This window comes from Poecile atricapillus, chromosome 19 (assembly GCF_030490865.1).
Source record: "Poecile atricapillus isolate bPoeAtr1 chromosome 19, bPoeAtr1.hap1, whole genome shotgun sequence".
Classification (NCBI taxonomy): Eukaryota; Metazoa; Chordata; class Aves; order Passeriformes; family Paridae; genus Poecile; species Poecile atricapillus.
Window position 1 is genome coordinate 10,117,904 of NC_081267.1, and position 26,391 is coordinate 10,144,294.

The 26,391-nt window shown below is 52.5% G+C and overlaps 2 pseudogenes; one reads left to right on the forward strand and one right to left on the reverse strand.

The window, feature by feature from the left end:
* The window catches only part of LOC131586383 (zinc finger protein 850-like), a 434,360-nt pseudogene that overhangs the window by 237,401 nt on the left and 170,568 nt on the right, over positions 1-26,391 (reverse strand).
* Positions 1-26,391, forward strand: part of LOC131586382 (zinc finger protein 208-like) — a 761,426-nt pseudogene that overhangs the window by 148,599 nt on the left and 586,436 nt on the right.

Here is a 26,391-nt window from a genome sequence, read left to right on the forward strand (position 1 = left end):
CAAAGACCCCTGGGAGCGACATTGTGTCGCTCTTACAGAGAAGTATCTCCTCTCCAGGGGAGGGCCAGTATCTCGGGCCCAGCGGGCTCCTCCGTACCCACACTTCCCCATATTAACATAGAGTGTTGCATTTTAAACTCTAAAAAGCTTTACAAGTTCTTTCCTTGCTTCTTGACCTTTGGACTTTCTATCAGCAGAAGGACATTGTTTTACCAATCAGGGATTCTCCTTTAGCTGGCTAGGCTATTGTTCTTTGGTCATATAGTAACTAGTACTCAGTATCTTATGACTCAAAGCAAGCTTTCATTTCTATTTCAATTCTAGGCTTCATACCTTCAGAATCTTTTGTTAAACAATCATATTCGCAAGGTTTCCCTGTTTCATCTTCCCCAACATAAACTGTCACTTTTAATATAAATTAGAAGCTAATTTGAATATTTCTAAGTGTAATTCCTCTGTTAAATCAAAAAGTCATAGGTTAAAAATTAGATTGAATACTGTATAACTGCTGTTCTTTTGCTAAACTGTGAAGTTGAAGGTATCAATTAATGGTTAAGGTATAAGTGAAGTCCTGTTAAGTTTGACCTCTGTTAAGTTCTTAGGCCATATTCCTTTTATCCTTGACCTCACTGTCCTTTTGTCACAGACACACACACATACGGGCAGTTCTGGGTTCATTTCTGGTTGGATTTGGATTGCCTGGATTTTGTTTGGTTTTGTTGTTGCTTTGTTTCCTTGCTATGCCTGAAGTGTCCAGTCAGGAGCAGAGTGACTCTTGCAAAGGAACTTTGTGTTGCTGCTGCTTAATATTAAATCTGGTTTTTGCTGCTCCCTTGCTGGGGATTTTTTAGGCACTCTCAAGGCCTTGTTGGTGACAGGGTGAAGGAGCCCTGGCCCAGGCTCTGGCCCTGGGGGACACGGGGACGCTGCCAGGGGTTCCCTGTCCCCTGTCCCACCCCCACAGCCCTGGCCCCCACCCCCGTGTCAGGCTCTGGGGTCGATCTCATGGAACATCCTCTGGGGAGGCTGCAGTGCCAGGGGCAGGGGGACCCAGGGGGACAGGGGATCTCGCTGTGCACGAGCAGTGTTGGACTTCTCTGTGGGGAATGGTGAGGGGGGGATGGGGCAGAGTGACCTCCCCAGTGACCTCACACAGCCCCTGGGATGTCACACAGCAACATGTGATGTCACAGCCCACACTGGGAAGCCCCTGTGATGTCACAGAGCCAACTCTGGGACGTTCTCATGTGTTGTCATATAGCTGTACTGTGATGTCACAGAAGACTCTGTGATGTCACAAAGTCACCTTGTGATGTCACAGTCTGTTCTGTGATGCCACAGCCAGCTCTGTGATATCACAGAGCCACCCTTGATGACTGCAGTCTGCTCTATGGCATCACAACCTCATCTATGAGGTCACAGCAAACTGTAATGTCACAACCTTATCAGTGATGTCACACAACCATCTCTGTGATGTCATACAGCCACGCTGTAATGTCACAGCACAAACTTCAACCTCACAGCCAGGTCTATGATGTCATACAGCCATGCCATGATGTCACAGCTTGCTCTGTGATGTTAAAAAGTCTCCTCCATGATGCCGTAGCTGCTCAGTGACCTCACACAACAAACTCTGTGATGTCACAGCCCCATCTGTGTCCTCACACAACCCACTCTGAGCTGTCACACAGCCCCTTTCTGACATCCCAGCTGCTCTGGGGCTCCAGGACACAGCCACAGAGGTGCTGCTGTGACACAGCCCCCTCTGGCACATCCCACAGCCCCTGCCAGTGCTGAGCCCCTGGGAGCTCTGTCTGGGCCTGCTCGTGTCCCTGAGCTGCCCTGGCAGGGCCCCAGCCCTGCTGGGCTGTGCTCAGGAGCTGCTCCTGGCCAGAGCTGTCTCTCTGCAGCGCTGCCCTTGCCAGGAGCTGCCTCTGGGCCAGGAGCCCGGCCCAGCTCAGCAGCACAGACACAGCACCAGCACTTTCATCACCCTCTCGGGCCTTTGAGGCTCTTGGCATCACACTCAGTCCCTCAGAGTGTGCTCCAAAACCTTCTCAAGAACTCCAAGTCAGATGGAAACACTGAAATTTCTTGTAGTTGAAATGAGAGACACGAGTGAGAAAGCGTCCCCAGGTTCCAGGTAGGGCAGAAGACTGGAGGCCCTGATGCCAGCTGGGGACAAGCAAGGGAAAGGTGTCTGTGGTGCTGAGCAAAGCTGGATGTGTTTCAGGAATGCCAAGGGCCAAGGGCTGAGCCCCAGCCCCTGGCAAGGCAGATGCTGTCCCTCCCTCATTGCTCAGGGCTCTTCCCGGGGCACTGGCATGTGGGGATGTGCAATGCCAAGGGCAGCACCATGGGGCGGCCCCTGCCAGGCTGCTGAGCAGGGACAAGGAGGCAATGAGGCCCCAGGGCTGCCAGGGTCACTTGTCCCCTGCTGGCCTCAGGCCCAGGGCCAGCAGCCATGGCCAAAGGGCTGCACAAGTTTCCTCTGGCAGGGCCTTGCAGCTGCACAGCCCAGAGCCCTCAGCTCTTATGTTGCTTATGTGATGAGGCCTCCAAACCCCATCCTGGGAGATTTTTGGGTCCTCTCCATGGTGTGTGAAAATGGAAGCACTGGTCAAAGTTATTTTCTCCAAAATCTTGCAGTGACAGGGATGAATATCTTTAAAGTGATCAAGAGTTAATTTATATTTTTTAGAAGGAGGAAAAATTTTAATCAGGTATTTTATGAGAGTGGCACAAAACTGCAACTGCTTTTCCAGACAAGTTGATGCCCCATCCCAAGAATGCTCCAAGAGCAGGATCTCTGTGCAACCTGACACAGTGAAAGCCCCCTCCCCTCCCCAAGGATGGAATTCCTGTTGTGTGGGTTCTCTGATGTGCTGGGTGCCCTCACAACGCTCCTGGCCAGAATGTCTGCTGAGGGCCAGCCAGGCTGCTGCAGTGGCACTGACCTCACAGCCATCACCATTGAAGCCATGTCCCCTGGGCCTGGCTCTCCCCTTTCCTCTGTCCCTGCCTTGTCTCTGCTGCCATGAAGAGTTGTTTCATTATTATCTTGTCCCCAGGGTGCTGGGGCCAATTGCTTCCCAGTCAGGCTCCTGGAGCAGCAGTGGCTTTTCAGAGCCCAGCCAGAAATGAGCCCTGAAGCAGCAGCTCTGCAGTGCTGGCCACCAGGCCGGGGTGCCAAGGGAGCCTTCTGGCCATGGCCTGGAAGCAGCTGCTGCTGCCAAGGTGCCTTTGGTGCCTCAGGCTGTCCCTGGCACAGCTCCCAGCACGGCACTCTGCACTTGTGCCCGAGCCCTTCCCTGGGTTGGGGCTGGCCTGGGGCTTTTCCTGCAGCAGGATCTGCCCTGGCCATGGCACAGGAAAGGCAGTTCCTGCTGGAGCAGGAGGCTGTGCCTGGAATGGGCTCAAACAACTCCAGCAAGGCCCTGTTCACTTCAGAATTGCTTCCTAGAGCACTATAGTCTAATAATTGTTATAGCTCTTATACTGTGGAGTAAGTAACTCTTTTACTTTATTTACTCTGTGGTGTAAATAAATCATGTTCAGAATCAGTCACAGTTGTATTTATATAAATATATCTGATATTCCATTGTTAATCATGTGGGACAAATTGCATTACGGTTCAATTCTACATGTCCAATATTTACACATAAACGTCTGACAAACTCGGGCTGGGATTGAATCCAGCTGCTCCCAGTCTCCTCTCTTACAAAGAATTTAAATGTCTAGGTGACTTGGAGGAGTTTGAGGATCCATGGTGGCTGTTTGGTGTCATTTCTCCACCTCATGACTCAACAGGAGTTTCTCCAATAAAGAAATAAAGCTTTAGCCTGAAGCTCCCACTCTGCCCATGACAGGAAGCCCTGGGAGTGTCTGTGACATCCCAGCTCTTTGGTAGCCTGGGGACTCCTGGGATGTCACCATGGGGTCCCTGGGTGCCTGTGACAGAGCGGTGCCTTTGCAGCCCAAGGTCCTCTTGGATGTCACCGTGGAATTGCTGTGACTGCATCTGACCACACGGCTCTTCAGCATCCCCAGAAACCCCTGGGAGGTCTCCATGGAGCCCCTGTCTGTGCCTGTCTCAGGCCTGGAGCCAGAGCCCGTTGCCATGGCAACCATTTGCAGGCCCATCCCCAGGCTCATGGGATCACAGAGCCACAGAATTGGCTGAGTTGGGAGGGAGCCATGGGGATCCTCCAGTCCAGCTGCTGGCCCTGCACAGGACACCCCAACAATCCCAGCCTGGGCCTGGCAGCGCTGGCCAAACGCTGCTGGAGCTCAGCCAGCCCTGGAGCTGGGAGCCTTCCCTGGGGAGCCTGTTCAGTGCCCCAGCAGCCTCGCGGGAAAAACCTTTTCCTCACATCCAGCCTAAACCTGCCCGCCTCAGCTCCAGCCGCTCCCTCCACTCCTGTCCCTGGGCGCCAGAGGGAAGAGGTTCCCGCAGCCCCCAGCCAGGGACCCACTCCCAAGGCTGCTGCCATGGCAACCAGGCCTGGCACCACCTGGGATGCTCGGTTTCCACGGGCTGGGCTTCAGGAATGGCATTCCTCAATTTCCTGCGCCTGCTGAAACCGTGCTGCCGCTCGCTTCCCTCCCACCTCCCATGGAAAACAGAAAAGGCAAAGATCCCGGGCTGAGCTAAGTACAATTTATTGATAACAGCAACAGGATAAGGAACAAACAGGAACAGAAATAATTTCGGTAACAAAATAGGTAAGAAGAACTATTTACAGGGAAAACTAAACCACCACTGACTGTTTCTTCCTGGCCAAGTATTTCCTCCTGCCTGGAAAGGACACCCTTCTCCTCTGGTGACAGAGAGGGAGTCCTTTTCCTGCCCCTGGCTCCGACCTGAGATGGGATTGAATCTAATTACAGGGACATGGTCAGACTCTCATGGTCTTTGATCTCACATCATGTCATTGCCATGGGCAGGGAAAGGTACAGGTGTCTTCCCAGCATGGATCACAGGGAACATGGATCACCAGGTCTCTTCCCAATGTGGATTCTCCAAGAGGGAATGAAGCTGGAGCAGTGCACAAAGCTCTTCCTGTACTTTGGGGCATTTCCAGGGCTTCCTTTAGTGGTGCCTCCGTTGGTGTCGGGTCAAGTTAGAGCGCTGGGTGAAGCTCTTCCCACACTGGGGACACTCGTAGGGCCTCTCCCCAGTGTGGATCCGCCGGTGAGAGACGAGGGTGCAGTTGTGCTTGAAGCCCTCCCCACAGTCAGGGCAGCGGAAGGGCCTCTCATCCGTGTGAATCTGCTGGTGCAGGACGAGATTTGAGCTGGTCTGAAACCTCTTCCCACACTCAGGACACTCGTAGGGCCTCTCCCCAGTGTGGATGCGCTGGTGGATGGCGAGGTGGGAGCTGCAGCTGAAGCCCTTCCCACATTCCCCACACTTGTAGGGCCATTCCCCAGTGTGGATCATCTGGTGGCAGATCAGGCTGTTGCTCTGGCTGAAGCTCTTCCCACACTCCAAGCACTTGTAGGGCTTCTCCCTATCCTGAAGCTGCACATGCACCACCAGCTCAGAGCCTCGGCTGGATCTCTGGCCACCTTCCTGGCACAGGGTGGGTCTTTCCTCCTCAGAGCACTTTGGGATGGGTTTGGAGCCCCTCCTCTTGCAGGATCTCTGAAGCTTTTCCTCCCAGCTTGACTCCTGCGCTGTGGAGCTGCTCAAAATGTCCTCTTCCACGAGGTTCTGCTGTGGGGATTTGTCCTCCCTGGTCTCCATCCTCAGCTCCTTGTCTGGGGGAGGAAGGACAAGGAGAGGATGGGATTTGCCTCTGTGCCAGAGGGAAGGGGAAGGAGATCCCCCCAGTGCGTCCCCGGCAGGACGGCGTCGGCAGCGGGGTTGTCCTGCAGCCGGGGGCCATGCTGGGCTGGGAGATGGAGCAGGAGAGAGGGGGAAAGGGGCACTGACTTCGTCCTCACCTGCCTGGGTGTCCTGGGGCATCTTCCTCTTCCTCACAGCCTCCTTCTCCATCTGGCCAAGGTCTGAAATTGGGAAATCCTGGTTTGAGAGAAAACAAGGAATGAGTACATAGACTTTGAAGGTCCCTCTGTTCAAGTCCCTCTCTAGAAGTCACCGGGCATCTGAGATGTCTTGGTTTGAAAGGAATGGTGTTTGCTAAGGAAGGCAGAAATCTCCGCTGAAATGGATAAAAATGTAAACATCCCATCCCCTCCGAATTATTATAATTTTGAAATCAAAGTGCTCTCAGGTAACAATATGGGAAAAGGAATATAAGTTCTTTAATAATGAAGGAAAATGAAAATGCAGCAGTACAAAAAAAACCCAACAACAAAAAAACAACTCACCAAGAGTCAGAATGCAACCTTAGACACCGTTGGTCAGGGTTTTGGAAGTAGTTTGATTAAATGGTGGCTGCAGTCCTCCTGGAGTGACAGATGTGGTTTTGTTGAAGCAATGATCCCACAGAAGATTGTAGCTTACCTCTGAAGTTCTGGTGCTGTAGATGGGTCTGGTCTCTCTTCTGGGAATCCAGTGGAGAAAGGCTGCCTGTGGTGTTTAGATTCTCAGATTATATCCAGTCAGGAATGCTTGGCTCCTCCCCCTGGCTGGAGCATCTCACAATGGGATGATGTCATTTTATCAGTCCTGCAGTGAGACTCAATGGCCCATTAACAGAAGATATCCCCCTGGAGGGAGGATGGGTGGTGGAAGAGATAAAGAACACTGCCCCACCTGGTTTTAACAGCTGGCCCATTAACAGAAGACATCCCCCAGTTCTGAGGGATGGGTGATGAAAGAGATAAAGAAAACTGCTCTACCAGGTTTTAACAGATGGTGATAGAATACATAATTTTGGTTACATCTTGCACTGCAACCCAGGACATGTAGTCCATATAAACCTCCCAAACACCAAGGTTCAGCCCTGAAAATGCCTCCCAGGAGTTCCCCATCTCTGTTCTCTCCCCTTTGGTCTTCAGTGGTTCCTCCCTGTCCCAGCTGCTGGGGGTCAGACTTGTACTGGGGGTCGCCTGTCTACTCAGGCCCAGGCTGCTGGGAGTGCCAGGAATCCAAAAAGTTCCCCCTATTCCATCTCTCCACTTAGGAATGCTGGGACCCCCCAGTATCCCCACAAGGGGCATTTTCCACTCAGCTTTGGATTTCTTCATTCTCCAAACATCCCCTCCAAAAAAGCCAATCCAGGGACACCCCAGGATATCTGGGCCGAGCTCCCCCTCCCTGGTCACCTGTGGGATGGGGGGTGATGATCCCATGGGTGGAGGCTGTGAATTCAGGGAATGCTTGACCTCGTGCTTCCTTCTCCTTTCCCTGATCCTCCTTTGTCTCTCCTTCAGTCTGAAGAAGCTGCTACAGGTGTCAGAAGCAAAACTCCATGCCCCTTGGAGCTTCAATCGGCCCCAGTGAGGGCAGGGACTGCCAAAGGCTCCCCAGGGACTGGTGAGAGCAGATCCTGGAGGCCAGGATTGCCGGGAGCCAAAGGCTCTGAGCAGGGAACTGCAATGCTGAGCCAGCCCTGGCTGGGTTGGAGGAAGCAGAAAGGCCAAGCCCTGAGCCCAGGCCTGGCACAGCAGGGCCTGTCCCTCACGGGTGGCTCGGGACTCTTTGTGGGGCAGTGGGATGTGAGGGGCAGCAAGGACAAATGCCATAAACCTGTGTGACACTCCAGATCCTTATGGAACCAAGGGGCCAGAGTGACACCATGGGAAGTTGAGGAACCACGGGGATCATTGTGGCACTCTTGGGCCCATGGAACCAAGGGGACAGTGGGACACTGTGGGGCATCATGGAAACAAGAGGTCACTGTGAGCCTGCAGGGCTGTAACACCCCAGAACACTTCAATGCTGGTGGTAACCAAAGGTTCCTGTTCTTGAGTTTGGTGCACAGGAGAAACACCAACCAGGTATTCTCAGAATGGACAGATGTAAAGAATATTCTTGGTAGAAAGGGACCCACAAGGATCATCAAGTCAAGCTCTTAAGTGAATGGCCTGACAGGATTTCAATCTTGAAAGTATTGAACCCACAGCCTTGGTGATACTGGCACCATGCTCTGACCAACTGAGCTTAGAGGTCAAAATGACACAAAATTTAACTCTTAAAATATAGACAATCAAGGAATTTTGGGAAAGGGTTTAATACAACATCCAATTGAACATAAAATTCTTACCATAGTATTAACTTTGCAAAGTTAGCTCATTTAACCTAAAAAGTGTTAATCCTTAACATTTTGGGTAACATTAAGATATCCAAAAATGTTCCAGGTACGTAGGGTAAGAAGGAGAAGAAAAAGAGACCAGAAAGACAGAAGATCTACAGAAAAACACTTCCAGGATGATCCCAGTCACTCCCACTACAATCACAGTCACTCCCTGTTGCACCCAGTCACCCCTAGTATGGTTCAAGTCACTCCCAGATCCTCCCAGCATGATTCCAGTCATGGCCAGAGTGACTCCCTGTCATTCCCAGGATGGGCCCAGTTGCTCCCAGTCACCTCCAGCATGGTTCCAGTCACAGCCAGCACCTTTCCATTCACTCCCAGTATGATCCCAGCTAGTTCCACTAGGATCCTTGTATGTCCCCAGCATGGGCACAGCTGCTCCTAGGATTATCCAGTGTGCTTCCAGTTGCTCCCATTTACCTGCACTGTGGTTTCAGTCTCTCCCAGTCTATCCCAGTTGCTCCCAGCCACTCCCAGTCACCCTGAGTGCAGTCCCAGTTGTTGCCAGTACGGTAGCAGTCTCGCTCAGCATGGCCCAGCTGCTCCCACTTTGATCCCAGTAGGATGCCAGTTGCCCTTAGCATGGATACACTTGCTCCCTGTTCCTCCCAGTGTGATCCCAGTTGCACCCACTTCCTCCCAGTATAGTCCCAGTCGCTCCCCAGATTATCCCAGCTGCTCCCAGCATGGTCCCAGTCATTCCCAGTTGCCCCCAGTGCAGACACAATCACTCCCAGTTGTTCCCAGTTATCCCCAGCATGGGGTCCCAGTTGTCCCCAGCACAGTTCCCGCTGTTCCCAGTGTGTTCCCAGTCATCCCCAGTATGGTCACATACACTCCCAGTATGTCCCAGTTGCCCTCAGCATGTCCATAGCCATTCCCAGACACTCCCAGTCAAGTGCTTGTTATCCCAGTATGATCTCAGGCCCAGTATATCCCAGTGGAGCTGGGATTCACTCCCTGAATTCACAGCCCCCCATCCATGGGATCATCACCCCCCATCCCACAGGTGACCAGGGAGGGGGATCTCGGCCCAGATATCCTGGGGGGGTCTGTGGGTTGGGTTTTTGAGGATGATGACTGGAGAAACAAGAACTCCAAAGCTGAGTGGAAAATGCCCTTTGGGGGACATTTGAGGTTCCCAGTGGCAGCTCCTGTCAGAGGCAGCCTGGAGGAGCAGAGCCCTGTGTCCCCCAGGACCCCAAAGTGGAGAGCCCAGAAAGAGGGAGTGCCGCAATTCATGGGACCCTCAACAGCCTGGAGAGAGGCAGGGGGGTCTCCATGGACCCCCTGCCCTCCTAAGAAGGGAATAAGGGGAACAGGGACCCTGGGACCCCAAAAACTTTCAGCATCCCTAAGTGGGGAGATGGAAATGGCGGAAACTTTTCAGATTGCTGGCACTCCCAGCAGCCTGGGCAGGGCAGGGACCGCCTAGATGCGGGACCCCCAGTACAATTGTGACCCCCAGGAGCTGGGACAGGGGAGGAAATCCTGAACACCAAAAGGGAGAGAACAGACATAGGGAACTCCTGGAAGGCATTTTCAGGGCCGAATTTTGGTGGTGTAAAATTTTCATGGACCCCATGTCTTGGGTTGCAGTGCAAGATGTAACCAAAATTATGTATTCTATCACTATCTGTTAAAAACTAGTGGAGCAGTTTTCTTTATCTCTTTCATGCCCCATCCCTCATAACTGAGGGGATATCTTCTGTTAATGGGCCAGCTGTTAAAACCAGGTGGGGCAGTGTTCTTTATCTCTTCCACCACCCATCCTCCCTCCAGGGGGATATCTTCTGTTAATGGGCCATTGAGTCTCACTGCAGGACTGATAAAATGACATCATCCCATTGTGAGATGCTCCAGCCAGGGGGAGGAGCCAAGCATTCCTGACTGGATATAATCTGAGAATCAGAGCACCACAGGCAGCCTTTCTCCACTGGATTCCCAGAGGAGACACCAGACCCATCTACAGCACCAGAACTTCAGAGGTAAGCTACAATCTTCTATTGCTTCAACAGAACCACATCTGTCACTGCAGGAGGACTGCAGCCATTCTTTAATCAGACTGCTGCCAGCACCTTGACCAACAGGGTGTCAGGTTGTATTCTGACTCTCTCAGTGAGTTGGTTATTTGTTGTTTTTTTTTTTTTTGTACTGCTGCATTTTCATTTTATTTTTTAAATAGAACTATTATTCCTATTCCTGTATCTTTATCTGAAAGCACTTTGATTTCAAGATTATAATAATTCGGAGGGGGCTGTTGCTTACATTTTTATAGATTACAGTTTATGTTTCTGCCTTCCTTAGCAAACACCATTCCTTTCAAACCAAGACCCTTCAGATGCCCAGGTGACTTCTAGAGAGGGACTTGAACAGAGAGACCTAAAAACTCAGTATGCTCATCCCTTGTTTTCTCCCAAACCAGGATTTCCTAATCCTGAACCTTGGCTGCATGGAGGAGAATGCTGCGAGGAAGAGAAAGATGCCCCAGGACACCCAGGCAGGTGAGGACGAAGTCAGTGCCCCTTTCCCCCTCTCTCCTGCTCCATCTCCCAGCCCAGCCTGGCCCCGGCTGCAGGACAACCCCGCTGCCGACGCCGTCCTGCCGGGGACGCACTGGGGGGATCTCCTTCCCCTTCCCTCTGGCACGGAGGCAAATCCCATCCTCTCCTTGTCCTTCCTCCCCCAGACAAGGAGCTGAGGATGGAGACCAGGGAGGACAAATCCCCACGGCAGAACCTCTTGGAAGAGGCTGTTTTGAGTGAATCCACAAGATCCGAATCCAATGGGGAGGAAAAGCCCCAGAGATCCCACAGGAGGAGGGGCTCCAAACCCTTCCCAGGGTGCTCTGAGGAGGAAAGACCCACCCTGTGCCGGGAAGGTGACTGGAGATCCAGCCGGGGCTCTGAGCTGGTGGTCCATGAGCAGCTTCAGGATGGGGAGAAGCCCTACAAGTGCTTGGAGTGTGGGAAGAGCTTCAGCCAGAGCAACAGCCTGATCTGCCACCAGATGATCCACACTGGGGAATGGCCCTACAAGTGTGAGCAATGTGGGAAGGGCTTCAGCTGGAGCTCCCAACTCATCCGTCACCAGCGCATCCACACTGGGGAGAGGCCCTACGAGTGTCCCGAGTGTGGGAAGAGGTTTCAGACCAGCTCAAATCTCGTCCTGCACCAGCGGATTCAGACGGATGAGAGGCCCTTCCGCTGCCCTGACTGTGGGGAGGGCTTCAAGAGAAACTCCCACCTCGTCTCTCACCTGCGCATCCACACTGGGGAGAGGCCCTACGAGTGTCCTGAGTGTGGGAAGAGCTTCATCCGCAGCTCTCACTTGACCGGACACAAAAGGAGGCACCGGTAAGGGAAGCCTTGCGAGTGCCCCAAGTTCAGGAAGAGCTCTGTCCATGGCTCCAGCTCCAGAGGATCCATGTTGGGAAGGGACATGGTGACCTGCTGATCAATGTTCCCTGTGATCCATGCTGGGAAGACACCTGTACCTTTTCCTGCCTGTGGCAATGTCATGATTTGGGGTGAAAGAACATAAGGGTATGGCCATAGCCCTGTCATTATATTCAATCCCATCTCAGGTCATTGCCAGGGGCAGGAAAAGCACTCCTACTCTCTCACCAGAGGAGAAGGGTGTCCTTTCCAGGAAGGAGAAAATACACAGCCAGGAAGAGCCATTTGGTGGTGTTTTAGTTTTCCCTGTAAATAATTTGTCTTATCCCTTCTGTTATCCAAATTGCTTCTGTTCCTGTTCATTCCTTATCTCGTTGCTGTTCTCAATAAATTGTTCTTATCCCAGCCTGGGATCTTTGCCTTTTCTGCTTTCCATGGGAGGTGGGAGGAAAATGAGCAGCATCGCGGTTTGAGCGAGAGCAGGAAATTGAGGAATCCCATTCTTGAAGCCCAGCCTGCGGAAACCGAGCATCCCAGCTGGTGCCAGGCCTGGTTGCCATGGGCAGCAGCCTTGGGAGCGGGTCCCTGGCTGGGGGCTGTGGGAACCTCTTCCCTCTGGTGCCCAGGGACAGGAGTGGAGGGAGCGGCTGGAGCTGAGGCGGGCAGGTTTAGGCTGGATGTGAGGAAAAGGTTTTTCCCGCGAGGCTGCTGGGGCACTGAACAGGCTCCCCAGGGAAGGCTCCCAGCTCCAGGGCTGGCTGAGCTCCAGCAGCGTTTGGCCAGCGCTGCCAGGCCCAGGCTGGGATTGTTGGGGTGTCCTGTGCAGGGCCAGCAGTTGGACTGGAGGATCCCCATGGGTCCCTCCCAACTCAGCCAATTCTGTGGCTCTGGGATCCCATGAGCCTGGGGATGGGACTGCAAATGGTTGCCATGGCAATGGGCCCTGGCTCCAGGCCTGAGCTGGTGTCCATGGCAACCACCCCTGGCATGGGGTCTCCATGGAGCTGCCAAAGGACTGACCATAGCAACAGGGGCTGTGATGGTTGCCATGGAAACAGACCACAGCAACAGGGGCTGTGATGGTTGCCTGCCAAGGATCAGATTCGTTACAGGCCCTCAGAGGGGCTCCATGGGGACATTCCAAGAGTCTCCAGGCTGTTCAAGAGCTGAAATGTCACAGGCACAGACAGGAGCTCCACAGAGACCTCCCAGGGGTTTCTGGGGATGCTGTAGAGCCGTGTGGTCAGACGCAGTCCCAGCAATTCCATGGTGACATCCCAGGGGACCTTGGGCTGCAAAGGCACTGCTGTGTCACAGGCACTCCCGGAGACTCCACGGTGACATCCCAGGAGTCCCCAAGCTGCCAAAGAGCTGGGATGTCACAGACACTCCCAGGGCTTCCTGTCATGGTGTTGTGGGTTAGGTGTCCTTTTTTTTTTCAGTTCTGGCTTGCCCGTGGAGTTTTTACCCATTAGTTGCGGGGACAACCTAACTGTGGGTACTTGGTGGGTTCTCAACAAAAGATAAAGACTGGCCGGGCCCAGGGAGGGAAGGGGGGCAGGAAAAAAAGGAGAGTGGGGACAGTTCGGCTGGTTTTCTTCAGCTTCGGGGAAAGACATATTTGGGCACGGAGCTGCTGCGGTGGGAGAAGGGAATTTCGCCATCACCCAGACGGAGCTGCTGCTGCTTCTCCTTCTCCCCTCTTTGTTGGTGGCCTCGCACCCCCTGTCCTGCCGGGACGTTTGGCAGTGCCAGGCACCGCTGTGGAGCTGCTGATCCACCTCATCCACCAGCCCAGGATCTCAGCTCGTCCCTGCTGTTCCAGCTGAGTGTTCCTCAGAGCCCTGCAGGAGCACCGGGACTGACTGCCCGAGGGGTTTGTGAAACAAAGCCTCTCCTCCATCCCATCTCAGCCGAGAAAGCTGTCATGGGGTCTCTGGTTCTGTTTTCTTGCTAATGCTGTAGTTATTGTTGTTTGTTTGCCTGGTTATAAATACTAATAAAGAACTGTTATTCCTATCCCCAGATCTCTGCCTGAAAGCCCCTTGATTTCGGAATTATAATAATTCGGAGGGAGGGGGTCTACATTTTCATACCAGGGGAGGCCCCTGCCCTCCCTAGCAGACACCTGTCTTCCAAAACAAAGACAGATGGGGAGTTTCTCCATCCTCCTCACTCTTGTGGGGTCAGCAGTGCTCTTGGTTCCTCATGCTCTTTTTGTGGGGCCTTTTGTGTCTGTGCCCCTCCGACTTAGGGGGACAGGGTATTTGCTGCCCCCTTTCTGCTTCTGGGAAGCCTGTGTGGGGTCTTTATCCCCCTCTGATTTGGGGGGTGTCAGTGTTGTCACCATCTTGGCAGCCCCCGGCTGCTCTTTCCCCTTTGCCAGGCCAGGGGTGTTCTCTGTCCCCTTGCAATTTGCGGGGCTGGCACAGACACAATTCCCCTCCTCTTTGGTGGGGCTGGCAGTCTCCCCCTTCTGACTTGGGGGCTGCTGTGGGCTCCATCCATCTCTTATTTTGGGCTGGGGTGGGTATTTATCTCCCTTCAGTTTGAGGGGCCCAGGGATAGTGTCCATCCTCCTCCAGTTTTGAGGGGCCTGGCAGTAGTCTTTGCCATCCAGCGATTTGGGGGGACTGATGCAGGCTCCACCCCTCTGATTTTGAGGGACAACCTGGAGGAAAGGCACCAAAAGCTGGACAAAGACTGAAGGGAATGCTCTGATTACCCCTTTTGCCAAGAGGTTCCCTTAGCTGAAGTTGCTAACAAGGACCAGACTCGCCAGCCCGCAGTGGGTTTTGGGTTGTTTTATTTCCTGGGCCCTCAGTCCTGCGTGGGACACGGGAACTGGGTGCTGCAGAGGCTGCGGCAAGGCATCAGAAATGGCTGCCCAACACCCAAGGGTGGTAGAAGATCTGCTCCAGCACTGGCCGATCCATGGGGTGCTTGGACAAACAGCAGCGGATCAGATGTTGGCACTCTGGGGAGAGAAGGCAGAAAGCAGCGCTCACTTGCAGAAGGCTCCTGCCCAGCTGCTCCTGGTGCCTGCGGAAGCCAGGCCACGCTGCGTGTGCTCGGAGCTGCCCTTGGCGGGAGAGCGGCACGGCAGGACAAGCGTCCCCTCCTTCAGCCAAGCGTGCCACACCCAGCCTGCCACGGGCCACCTGCTGCAGCCGGCCCTTGAGGGCACATGGACGTCCCGCGCAGCTGCGGGAGGGCCGGGCTGGGCTGCGCGGTGCCACCTGCCAAAGCCTGCCTTCTTCAGGCTGTGTGCCAACCTGGAGAGACCTCCTGCGGGAAGAAGAGCTGCCCCAACACCATGTCACACTCGTTCTGGAAGGGCAGGAACCCACACACCATCTCCAATAGCAGCACGCCCAGGGACCAGATGGTCGCCCCATCGCCGTGGTAGCAGCGCAGGCCGATCCACTCGGGTGGGCAGTACGTGCGTGTTCCTAGGGGAGACGGGCGGCGCTGTTCAGGCGCAGGCTGCTGCCTTCCAGAGCCTGGCGCCAGCCTCCTGCCAGAGGCAGGGGCTGCAGCCATGGCCACAACTTCTCCCCAAGGTGTGCCTGCCTCCCCCTGACAATGGGCCAAAGCCAAGAAACCATTCTGCAAGGCTGAGAACGCCAGCGGAGCAGCCCAAGGCCTTGCGGGCCTGCCAAGCCCAGGAGCCGGGGCCCAGCTTTTGCAGCCCCTTTCTGTCAGCAGGGCCGGCAGCCGGCTCCTGGGGCACAGCACCTGCCCCGTGCCACAGGGCAGCCGGCAGCCGGCTGAATGCCGCACCCCGCGGCCCAGGAGGGAATGGGGCCGTGCAGTGCCTGGCACTGGGAGCAGGGCCCGCACTCTGGGCTCACCAGCAAACTGTGTGAAGGCCCGCTCCTGGAGGAAGGTGCCCCAACCGAAGTCGATCAGCTTCAGCTTGCCAGTCTCTGGGTTGACGAGGAGGTTCTCTGGCTTGATGTCCCGGTGCAGGACGCTGCAGGCGGTGCAGTGCCACACGGCCTCCAGCACCTTCCAGAAAAGCCAGCGCGCCGCCTCCTCACTCAGGAACTCTTGCTCCAACAGGACGTGCAAGAGATCCCGAGATTGCTCCGGACATTCCATCACCAGCACGAAGCTGTCAGGCAGCTGGAAGCAGTTGAGGATCTGGATGATTCTGTGGTAGCCAGAGCCGACCTTCTCCATGAGCACGATCTCCATTGGAACACAGGTGCCGTTGGGCTGTGAGGACGAGACAATGCCTCCATCACAGGGCCTGATGCTGCCCTGTGGCTGCGATGCCCCTGCCCGGGGTGCCCCAGTACCTGGCCACGCGCTTGATGGCCACCTGCAAGCCGTGGAGAGAGAGGGGGCAAGCCTTGCCCCGTGCCGCCCCCGGCCCTCCTGCTGTGCCTGGCTGTCCCGGCCACTTACCTGGCTCCTGTCTGAGTGGCGGGTCCCCAAGAAAACGGTGCCGAAGCCACCGCTCCCCAGCTGCGGGCCCTGCTGGTACAGCTCCCACAGCTCCTTCTTGTGCCCTGCGGCCAAGACCGAGCCATCAGCCTCGCGCCCAGGAACCCAGTGCAGCGGCCACAGCCAGCGCTGGCCACCTCGCTCTGACCTGCTTCTAGGCTGCTCTCAGGAGCCCTGGCCTGGCCTGGGAATGGCCCTCAAGAGCCCCATGGGAGCCTCAGACAGCTCCTCAGGTCTCACCTGCTGGCACAGAATTCTTGTTGGTAGTTGGTGGCTGTATGGGAGCAGCTTCCTGGAGATGGAGGAAACTCCCTGGTCCCTCGGGAATTGTCTCCACCAGGCACGGGCTGTTTCCAGCTGGCACATCCAGCACCATCACCTGGGAGCTGTGGTCCGGCAGCTGCTGGCTCCAGGACACTTGCTGCTCCTCCACCTGCTCCCGAGATGGCTCCCCTGGATCGGGCTGGGCTCCCACTTGGACCTGTGGGCTTTCCCTGGCCATGTCAGTGCTCAGGGTTGTGCCCGTGTTGTCAAGGTCCAAGGGTCCAAGGGAGCTGGGAGACCTGTCCCTGGGCTCTGCACCTTCTGCAGGCTGACAGGTCTGGCTGAGCCTCTCCGAGGGATGGAGGCTGTCAGAGATAGCGGAGGCTTCTGGCACCATGGACATTCCCTGACAGGCTGCGCTTCTTGCATGGATGGTGGGTCTTCTCTGCTGTGCCATCCTTGCAAGGGTTGAGGCTCTCTCACAAATGGCCAATCTTGCTGGGAGCAGCCTCCTGAAGGGATGGCGGCTTCTGGAGAAGCTGGATGAGCCACACCACGGCAGGTGGCCTCACCTCATCAGCTTCTCCAGTTGTTTCCACAACGCCTGCCACATCCCAAAGTAGAGGGTCACAGATGTCCCATTGCGTGCCCAGTGCCGGATCATCACTTCCTGCAGCTCTTGGGCCACTGCCATGCAGGGACCGCAGCTGCAGGAGCTCTCCAGAGGGCTTGAGGGAGCACCTGGCCGCTGGCGAGGGGTCACCTGAGGCCTGGAGAACCTGGGAGCCACAGGGGCTGCTCGGTTCCTCCATGGGCCTCTGGGCCTAACCCTGGGGCGCTTCCTTGTCTGCCACCTCCATGGTTGCCAGTGGCCACTGGCCCACCAGACAGCCACAGCAGCCAGCAGCAGGACAAGGGCAGGCATCAGGACGCCACCGTCACACATGGCTACGGCACGTCCCATGGCGACTGCACTGGCAGCTGCGGGGACTGGCCCGGTTTATATAGGGCTGGCGCGGTGATGTCACAGTGCTGTGGCCAGGACAGCTGTGTGACATCATGGCCCTGCATCACCCCAGCACTCAGCCCCTTTGTGACATCACAGCCCTGCATCACCCCAGCACTCAGCCCCTTTGTGACATCACGGCCCCACCAAATTCAGGGATCACAGCACCGGCTCATCCCTGAAGATGAACATGGCCGGGAAAAGCCTGGAAATCAGAACCGGAGCTCAGCCCCTTGCAATGAATCCTCCCCTGGAGCAAGTGGCAGCACATCAGGAAGAGTGCTGCTGCCACCTGTGTCAAGCCCCTGCCTTCCAGGATGCCGCAGCAGCACCAACTTCAAACAACCACTACCCTGTGCTGGAGAAGATCCCCCAGAGACAAAGGGAGGTGAAATTCCTCTGTCTCTGGGGAGCTCTCCTGAAATGGCTGGCGAGGACTGCAAGAGTTTTCTCTTAGCAGCTCACCAACTTCTGCAGAGCCTCCGTTCTAAATAAATCAGGATATTCCAAAGAGCGCTCATGCTTGTCCCACTGCTCTGGTTTTGACTGCCATGGGATTCCTCTCTTCTCAATAGCTGGCACGTGCTGGGTTTGGATTCAAGATGGGAATGCTGTGGTTCAGTCAGGGGTGGTTTTGTTTCTGCTGAGCAGGGCTTGCCCTTTTCAAGGACTTCGCAGTGTCCCTTGGTACAATGCATGTTTTCCTCTGGGAAGGGAGGGGTGAGCGTTGAACACAGATACAAGAATGCGTTAGAAAACCTGCACTGTGTCTCTGTCCGTGTTTGTCAGGTGACCATCCACATCCTGGAAGGGGACAATGTCATTTCTATAATTTCTTTTTATTCATGTATTTAACAAGTCAATTTTTATTGTGCCTCACATTTTTGGCCACCTTCATCTCCAGCTGAGCTTTCACTGCACCAAATTTCTTGCTGCAGTGGCAAGAAGCATCTCTGTATTCTTCTCCTGACCTTCATTCCTTGTCCTCTACCCGTCCCATCCCGCCCCAGGGAGCAGAGACCTTCCTGGGGCAGATCCAGGAGGATATCCAGGACCATCCTGGCCTGGGACGGGTGCCAAGGAGATCCAGGAGGGTTCAGTGTCCAGCTCTAAGTCCTGGGACACCCTGTACCGTGTTCCCAACATCCCCGATTTCCAGGAAGGAGCCACAGCAGCCTCCTGGCCATCGATGGATTTTTCTTCCAGGAATTCGCTGTGGAGCTTGTTTCTGTTTTCCTGCTCTTTCTGAGCTCCTGTCAACATGGCATGGAGCTGGAAGAGGCAGAGAGGAGAAACATCGGGAATGGGAAGACAGAGGGAAATTGCCGGGGAAAAGGGAGACACACACACCCCTAACGGTGCCCAAATCTCCACAAAATTCCACAAAATCTAAGAAAAATCCCTCACAATTTTTCAAGTCTCCACAAAATCCCACAGAATTCCAGAAAAATCCCACAAAATTATTTCAACTATTGCAAAATCCCATAAAACTCAAAAAAAATTGCGCGAAATTGAAAAAACAAAAACAAAAAATCCCTAGATCTTCCCAAAACACTACCAAATTCCAGAAACATCCCACCAAATCTCCACAAAATTCCAAAGAAGCTAAGAAAAATCCTTCATAATTCTTCAAGTCTACACAAAATCCCACAAAATTCAAGAAAGATCCCACGAATTTGCAGAAATCGTCTCAAAAGCCCAACAAATTCCAGAAACATCCCAGAAAATCTAAATAAATTTCCACAATATCTAAGAAAATAATTCAAAATTCTTCATGTCTCCTCAAAATCCCTCAAAATTCCACAAAACTCCCACAAAATGTCCTCAATATTTTACAAAATTACAGAAATCCAACAAAATTACAGAAAAATCCCATAAAATTGCAGAAAAATCTCACACAGTTCTGTAAATGTTCTGAAAACCTCAGCAAATTCCAGAAACATCCCACCAAATCGCCAGAAATTTCCACAAAATTTCAGAAAAATCCCACAAAATTGCAGAAATCTTCTCAAAAGCCCAACAAATTCCAGTAACATCCCACAAAATCCCCACTAATTTCCACAAAATCTAAGAAAATACCTCAAAATTCCGCATGTCTCCTCAAAATCCCTCAAAATTCCACAAAACTTCCACAAAATCTCCTCAATATTTTACAAAATAGCAGAAATCCCACAAAATTGCAGAAAAATCCACCAAAATTGCAGAAAAATCCCAAATAGTTCCGTAAATATTCTGAAAACACTACCAAATTCCAGAAACATCCCACAAAACCTCCACAAATTTCCACAAAATCTAAGAAAAATCACTTATAATTCTTCATGTCTCCTCAAAATCCCTCAAGATTCCTGAAAAATCCCACAAAATTGCAGAAATCTTCTCAAAAGACCGCCAAATTCCAGAAACATCCCACTAAATCCCCACAAATTTCTACAAAATCTAAGAAAATAACTCAAAATTCTTCAAGTCTCCTCAAAATCACAAAAAAAATAAAAAAAAAAATCCTACAAAATTGCAGAAAACTTCTCAAAACCCTACCATATCCCAGAAACACCTCACAAAATTTCCTCAATATCCTACAAAATTCAAGAAAAAACCAAGAAAATTGCAGAAAAATCCCACACAATTCCATAAATGTTCTGAAAACACAACCAAATTCCAGAAACATCTCACAAAATCTCCACAAATTTCCACAAAATCTAAGAAAAATCCAACAAAATCCTTCATGTCGCCTCAAAATCCATCAAAATTCCACAAAACTCCCAAAAAATCTCCCCTATATCCGACAAAATTCAGGAAAAATCCCACAAAATTGCAGAAAAATCCCACACAATTCCATAAATGTTCTGAAAACACAAACAAATTCCAGAAACATCCCACAAAATCGCCACAGATTTCCAAAAAATCTAAGAAAAAATACCTCAAAATTTTTGAAGTCTCCAAAAATCCCACAAAATTCAAGAAAAATCCCACAACATTACGGAAATATTCTCAAAACCCCACCAAATTCCAGTAACATCCCACAAATTCCCCACTAATTTCCACAAAATCTAAGAAAATAACTCAAAATTCCTCATGTCTTCTCAAATTCCCTCAAAATTCCACAGAACTCCCACAAAATCTCCTCAATATCCTACAAAATGCAGGAAAAATCCCACCAAATTGCAGAAAAATCTCACACAATTCATTAAATGTTCTGAAAACCCCAGCAAATTCCAGAAACATCCCACAAAAACTCCACAAAATTCTAAAGAATCTAAGAAAAATCCCTCACAATTCTTCAAGTCTCGACAAGATCCCACAAAATTCAAGAAAACTCCCACAAAATTGCAGAAATCTTCTCAAAACCCCAACAATTTCCAGAAACATCCCAGAAAATCTAAACAAATTTCCACAAAATCTTAGAAAATACCTGAAAATTCTTCAAGTCTCCACAAAATCCCACCAAATTCAAGGAAAATCCTACAAAATCTCTTCAATATCCTACAAAATCCAAGAAAAATCCCACTAAATTGTAGAAAAATCCCACACAATTCATTAAATGTTCTCAAAACTTTACCAAATTCCAGAAACATCCCACCAAATCACCAAAAAATTCCACAAAATCTAAGAAAATTCCCTCACAATTTGACAAGTTTCCTCAAAATCCCACAAAATACCAGAAAATTCCACAACAGTACAAAAAAATCCCACAAAATTCCAAAAACATCCCACCAAATCGCCACAAATTTCCACAAAATTTCAGAAAAATCCCACAAAATTGCAGAAATCTTCTCAAAAGCCCAACAAATTCCAGTCACATCCCACAAAATCCCCATTAATTTCCACAAAATCTGAGAAAATACCTCAAAATTCCGCATGTTTCCTCAAAATCCCTCAAAATTCTACAAAACTCCCACCAACTCTTCCCAATATCCTACAAAATTCAAGAAAAATCCCACTAAATTGCAGAAAAAATCCCACACAATCAATTAAATGTTCTGACAACCCTACCAAATTCCAGAAACATCCCACCAAATCGCCACAAAATTCCACAATATATAAGAAAAATCCAACAAAATTCTTCAAGTCTTCTCAAAATCCCACAAAATACCAGAAAATTCCACAACAGTACAAAAATATCCCACAAAATTCCAGAAACATCCCACAAAATCCCCACGAATTTCCACAAAATATAAGAAAAATCCCACAAAATTCTTCAAGTCTCCATAAAATCCCACAAAATTGCAGAAATCTTCTCAAAACCCTACCAAATTCCATGAACATCCCAGAAAATCTAAACAAATTCCTAAAAAATCTAAAAAATACCTCAAAATTCCTCATGTCTCCTCAAAATCCCTCAAAATTCCACAAAACTCCCAAAAAATCTCCTCAATATCCTACAAAATTCAAGAAAAATCCTACCAAATTGCAGAAAAATCCCACACAATTCCCTAAATGGTCTGAAAAACCCCACCAAATTCCAGAAACATCCCAGCAAATCTCCACAAAATTCCACAAAATCTAAGAAAAATCCCTCGCAATTCTTCAAGTCTTCTCAAAATCCTTCTAGATTCCTGAAAATCCAACAAAATTATTTAAACTTTTGCAAGATCCCATAAAACTCAAAAAACATCCCAAAAAATTGAAAAAACAAAAACAAAAATCTCTAAATCTTCCCAAAACCCTAACAAATTCCAGTAACATCTTACAAAATCTCTTGAATATCCCACAAGAATCAATAAAAATCCCACAAAATTCAAGAAAAATCCCACAAAATTGCAGAAATCTTCTCAAAACCCCAGCAAATTCCAGGAACATCCCACCAAATCCCCACAAATTTTCACAAAATTTAAGAAAATACCGCAAAATTCTTCATGTCTCCACAAAATCCCAGAAAGTTGCAGAAAAATCACACACAACTCCCTAAATGTTCTGAAAACCCTAGCAAATTCCAGAATCATCCCACCAAATCTCCACAAAATTCCACAAAATCAAGAAAAATCCCTCTAAATTCCTCCTGTCTCCTCAAAATAGTTTACAATTTCATAAAAATAACACAAAATTATGTAAACTTTTGCAAAATCCCACCAAAATGGGATAAATTACTACAAAATTGCAAAAAATTAAAAAAAAAATCCGTAAATATTCCCAAACCCTACCAAATTCCAGAAACATTCCACCAAATCTCTAGAATATCCCACAAAAATCAAGAAAAATCCCACAAAATAAGAAAAAATGACCCTTCTTACACACTAAGTTCACCAAGTCATTCCCTGCATTTCTCCTTTTCACTGTCTTTCATCCACTGAGAGGTCCAGCTTATCGTGTTCTGGTGCTTATCATCAACTGATTGTGCTCTTGATTTCTACCACTGCAAGACATGTAGAATCATCTAAACTGAACACAGAAACAAACTCCCTCTGTCAGCCCATCTTCACATTCCAGATCACTTTCAAGATGTCCATGGGGCATTTGGAATGATTAGCTCTCCACTGCTGGCTGCAGGCTCTGGAGATTCTTTCTCCACATTCAGCCAGGCTTGTATTCCCCAACAATTCCTGGTAGCCCATCATGTTTTCTTTGGCTAGAAGAGGAACAATGAAAACCTCACCAATGGCACAACTCCCCAGTGCACAAGGAAAAGAAAGAACAAGTTGTCAAGTTCTTCAAACATTTGTTCTGCTTTGCTGCAAGAGTTGTGCTGCATTCACAGTGTGGGAAGCCAAGAGAAGCTGCAGCTGGGAGCACATCTTGTGACAGGAGCTGTGCCTTGTTCTCCAGGACAGGTTGTTGGAAAGAACAGACAGGACTGGGGAGAAGATTCTGGGAAAATTGAAACAGCTTTTTTAAGAAATGAAAATAAAATCCAAAGAAACAACCAATATGTTTTTTTCTATTTTTCTCTATTGATTTTTATGCTCTCCTTTTCCATCTTGCACTGTTTCTCCATCCCATTCATTCCAAATGGATCTCACCTCTAAGATCTGAGACTTGACAAGTTTTAGACACTGTAAAATACCATGAGCTACACCCAGTTTGACTCCCTCTGTTTTACTTGGAAAGCAATGCTGGAGACACAAGTGCAGTGCTTGGCTCAGGTGCAAATTCTGCATTCAGGGAATGTGCTCAGACAGTGTCTGACCCTCAGCAGGGACAAGGCACAGCAGCAGCCAAGGGCATTGCTGTGCCCCTGTGCAGGAGTCAAGACTCTGGCTCTTGGCTCACCAGGGCAAAGTTCCCGTGTTTGGCCAGGCTCAGGGGCTGCCCGGGGAGCGCGGGGCTCGGGGCGGGGCCGAGCGGGCAACGGACAAACGGACACGGGGACAAACGGTCCCGGTGCTTCAGTTGCAGCGGCAGCAGCGGCAGCAGCGGCAGCAGCGGCAGCAGCGAAAGCAGCGAAAGCAGAGAACTTCTCAATTTCTGTGTCTCCTCTCCCTCTCCCACTGTCCCGCATCCTCTCCCGCTCTCCCTTTTCCTGTGTCCCCTCCTCTTCCAGTTTCCCTCTCCCCGTGCCCACCCGGGCCATGTCCCCGGTCCGCCCCCGGCCCCGGGCGGGGCTGCCCCGGCCCCGGCCCCGGCCCCGGCCCCGGCCCCGAGCATCCCTCCGCGGTCTCGCCTCCGCCCAGCTCTGGCTGTGCTGGCGCTGGCGCTGCTGGGCGGGCATCATTGCCTGGGGCTGGGGCGGCATCGCTGCCCTTTGGCTCCGCCTGGCCCGACCCCGGCCCCGACCCCGGCCCCGGCCCCGGCCCCGGCCCCGGCTCCTCCCAGGGCCCGCGGAGGACACAGGCGGCGCGGCCGCTGCCGCCGCCTCTGCTGCGGCTTCCTCGGCCCGAGCTCCGCCGCTCAGCAGCGCGGCCGCCGGCCCCGAGCCGCCGCTGTCGCGTTCCAAAGAGCGAACGCCTGCGGATGCCCGGCCCGGGGAGGTCGGGGAGCGCTCGGGGGCCGTTCCTGGCCCCGGGCCGAGCACTGACGGCCGCGTCTCTTCCCCAGGGAAGGCGCAGGAGGCCCTGCAGCAGCGGTACCGAGTGGGTTCACTGCTGGGACGCGGCGGCTTTGGCAGAGTTTTCGCAGCCACTCGGCTCTCTGATGGACTCCCGGTGAGCGGTGGGGCCAGCGGCGGGCGGAGGAGGAGGAGCGGGCGGAGGGGGCGGAGGAGGAGAAGGGGGCGGAGGAGTAGGATGGGGCTGGACACGGCAGGCGCTGAGCTGAATCCGCTGTTCCCTTTGGCTTACAGGTGGCCATCAAAAAGGTGCCACGGAACCACGTCCGGCACTGGGGCGAGCTGGTGAGTGAGCGGGGCCAGCGGCAGAAGCCGGGGCGTGCCGGGCGGGGATGAGCCGGGGCCCGGCAGGGTGGGAGCTGCCAGGACACCTGGAGGGAGAGCGGGCATGGGGCCAGCGGAGGGCACAGAGCATCCCGGGCTGGCTGAGGGCTTCCCGAGCCCTGGCACGGCCTCAGCCCCACTGACGGCACCGTGCTCCTCCCGCAGCCCGACGGCACCAGCGCACCACTGGAGATAGTGCTGCTGGACAAGGTGTCCACAGGCTTCCCCGGCGTGGTGCAGCTGCTGGAGTGGCTTGAGCTCCCCAGCTACATTGTTATGGTGCTGGAGCGCCCGGAGCGGTGTCAGGACCTGCGGCACTTCATTCGGGCACGGAGGTTCCTGTCCGAGGAAGAGGCGCGGGAGCTGTTCCGGCAGGTCCTGGCAGCCGTGCGGCACTGCACCAGCTGTGGGGTCCTGCACCGAGATATCAAACCGGACAACATCTTGGTTGACCTGGACACCGGCGAGGCAAAACTGATAGACTTCGGCTGTGGCACCTACCTTCAGGAGACAGCCTACACTCAATTTGCAGGTGAGCCCACACAGGGGTAGGCTTCTGGTCCCAGCATCTCCTGGCCCAACATCTCCTGGCGCAACAAGGGTGTGGCAGGAGGGATTCTCCCCGGACTGGGGCTGGGGCAGCCAGCCTGACAAAATCCTCCATGGGTAGGGGTGGCAGAGAGGGGGAGGCAGAACCTGTGCACCAGCTGGTTTCGTGTGCAGGTGAGAATGGGCTTGGACTGCTGTGCTTCCCTGGTTTGCTTTGGTTCAAAATATGTTTTGGGCAATGCCAGCAGGCAGGATGTGGGTATGGTATTTCCCCAGCACTGAGTGGGTATTTCCCTTTGTGTGTCATGGTCGGGCCTTGCCAGGGTTTCTGCTGCCCTCTTCCAGCACCAGTGACTTTGTTTCCAGCCACGGATTTGTACCCAAGTCCCAGGTGCTGGCGAGAGGGCAGCAGGTCACCCCATGGGCCACTGGGGAAGCCCCCACATGCCCAGGGATGCTGGGGTCAGGCTCTGGGAGCAGCAGCATCCCCCTGATGAGCTCCATCCATATTCCATAGGAACACCATCATACAGCCCCCCGGAATGGAACGACTTTGGGTGGTACCATGGCGAGGCAGCGACCGTCTGGACCCTGGGCATCCTGCTGCACGAGATGGTCTGCGGGGAGCACCCTTTCAGGAGGGGCAGGAACATCAGATGGGGCCAGCTCCCGCTGCCACAACGGCTCTCCCAAGGTGAATCCTCATCTCTGGGCACAGGGGGAACACCAGTGTTGGGAGACAGCAGCGGGCTCGTGAGCATCCCGCTCTGGCAGCTGCTGAGGAGGTGGCACATGTCCTGCTCTCCTGCTCTCCTCCAAAACAAAGAATTGATGGGAAAGTTTAGGCCCAGCTCTGAGCACATCCAGCATGGCCTGGGCACGGGAATAGTGGGACAAAGCAGACAGGAGCCTTCTCCAACTGACCAGTGGTTTGTGGTTTCTCTCCCCAGATTGCCAGCTTCTGATCAGGTGGTGTTTATCCCTGAACTCCTTGGACAGGCCCTCATTAGAAGACCTGTTCCATGATCCCTGGATGCAGGATATTCATCAGCCCTAGAAGAAGGGAGAGAGCCACAGGCACAGTGATGCAGGGACCTGGTAAGTTACAGCTCCACACATGCCCTGGCAATCAGCAGCAAAGAAACCCAGACTTTTTTGTCCTGCCTGTGTCACTGCACTGGGCTCATCAAA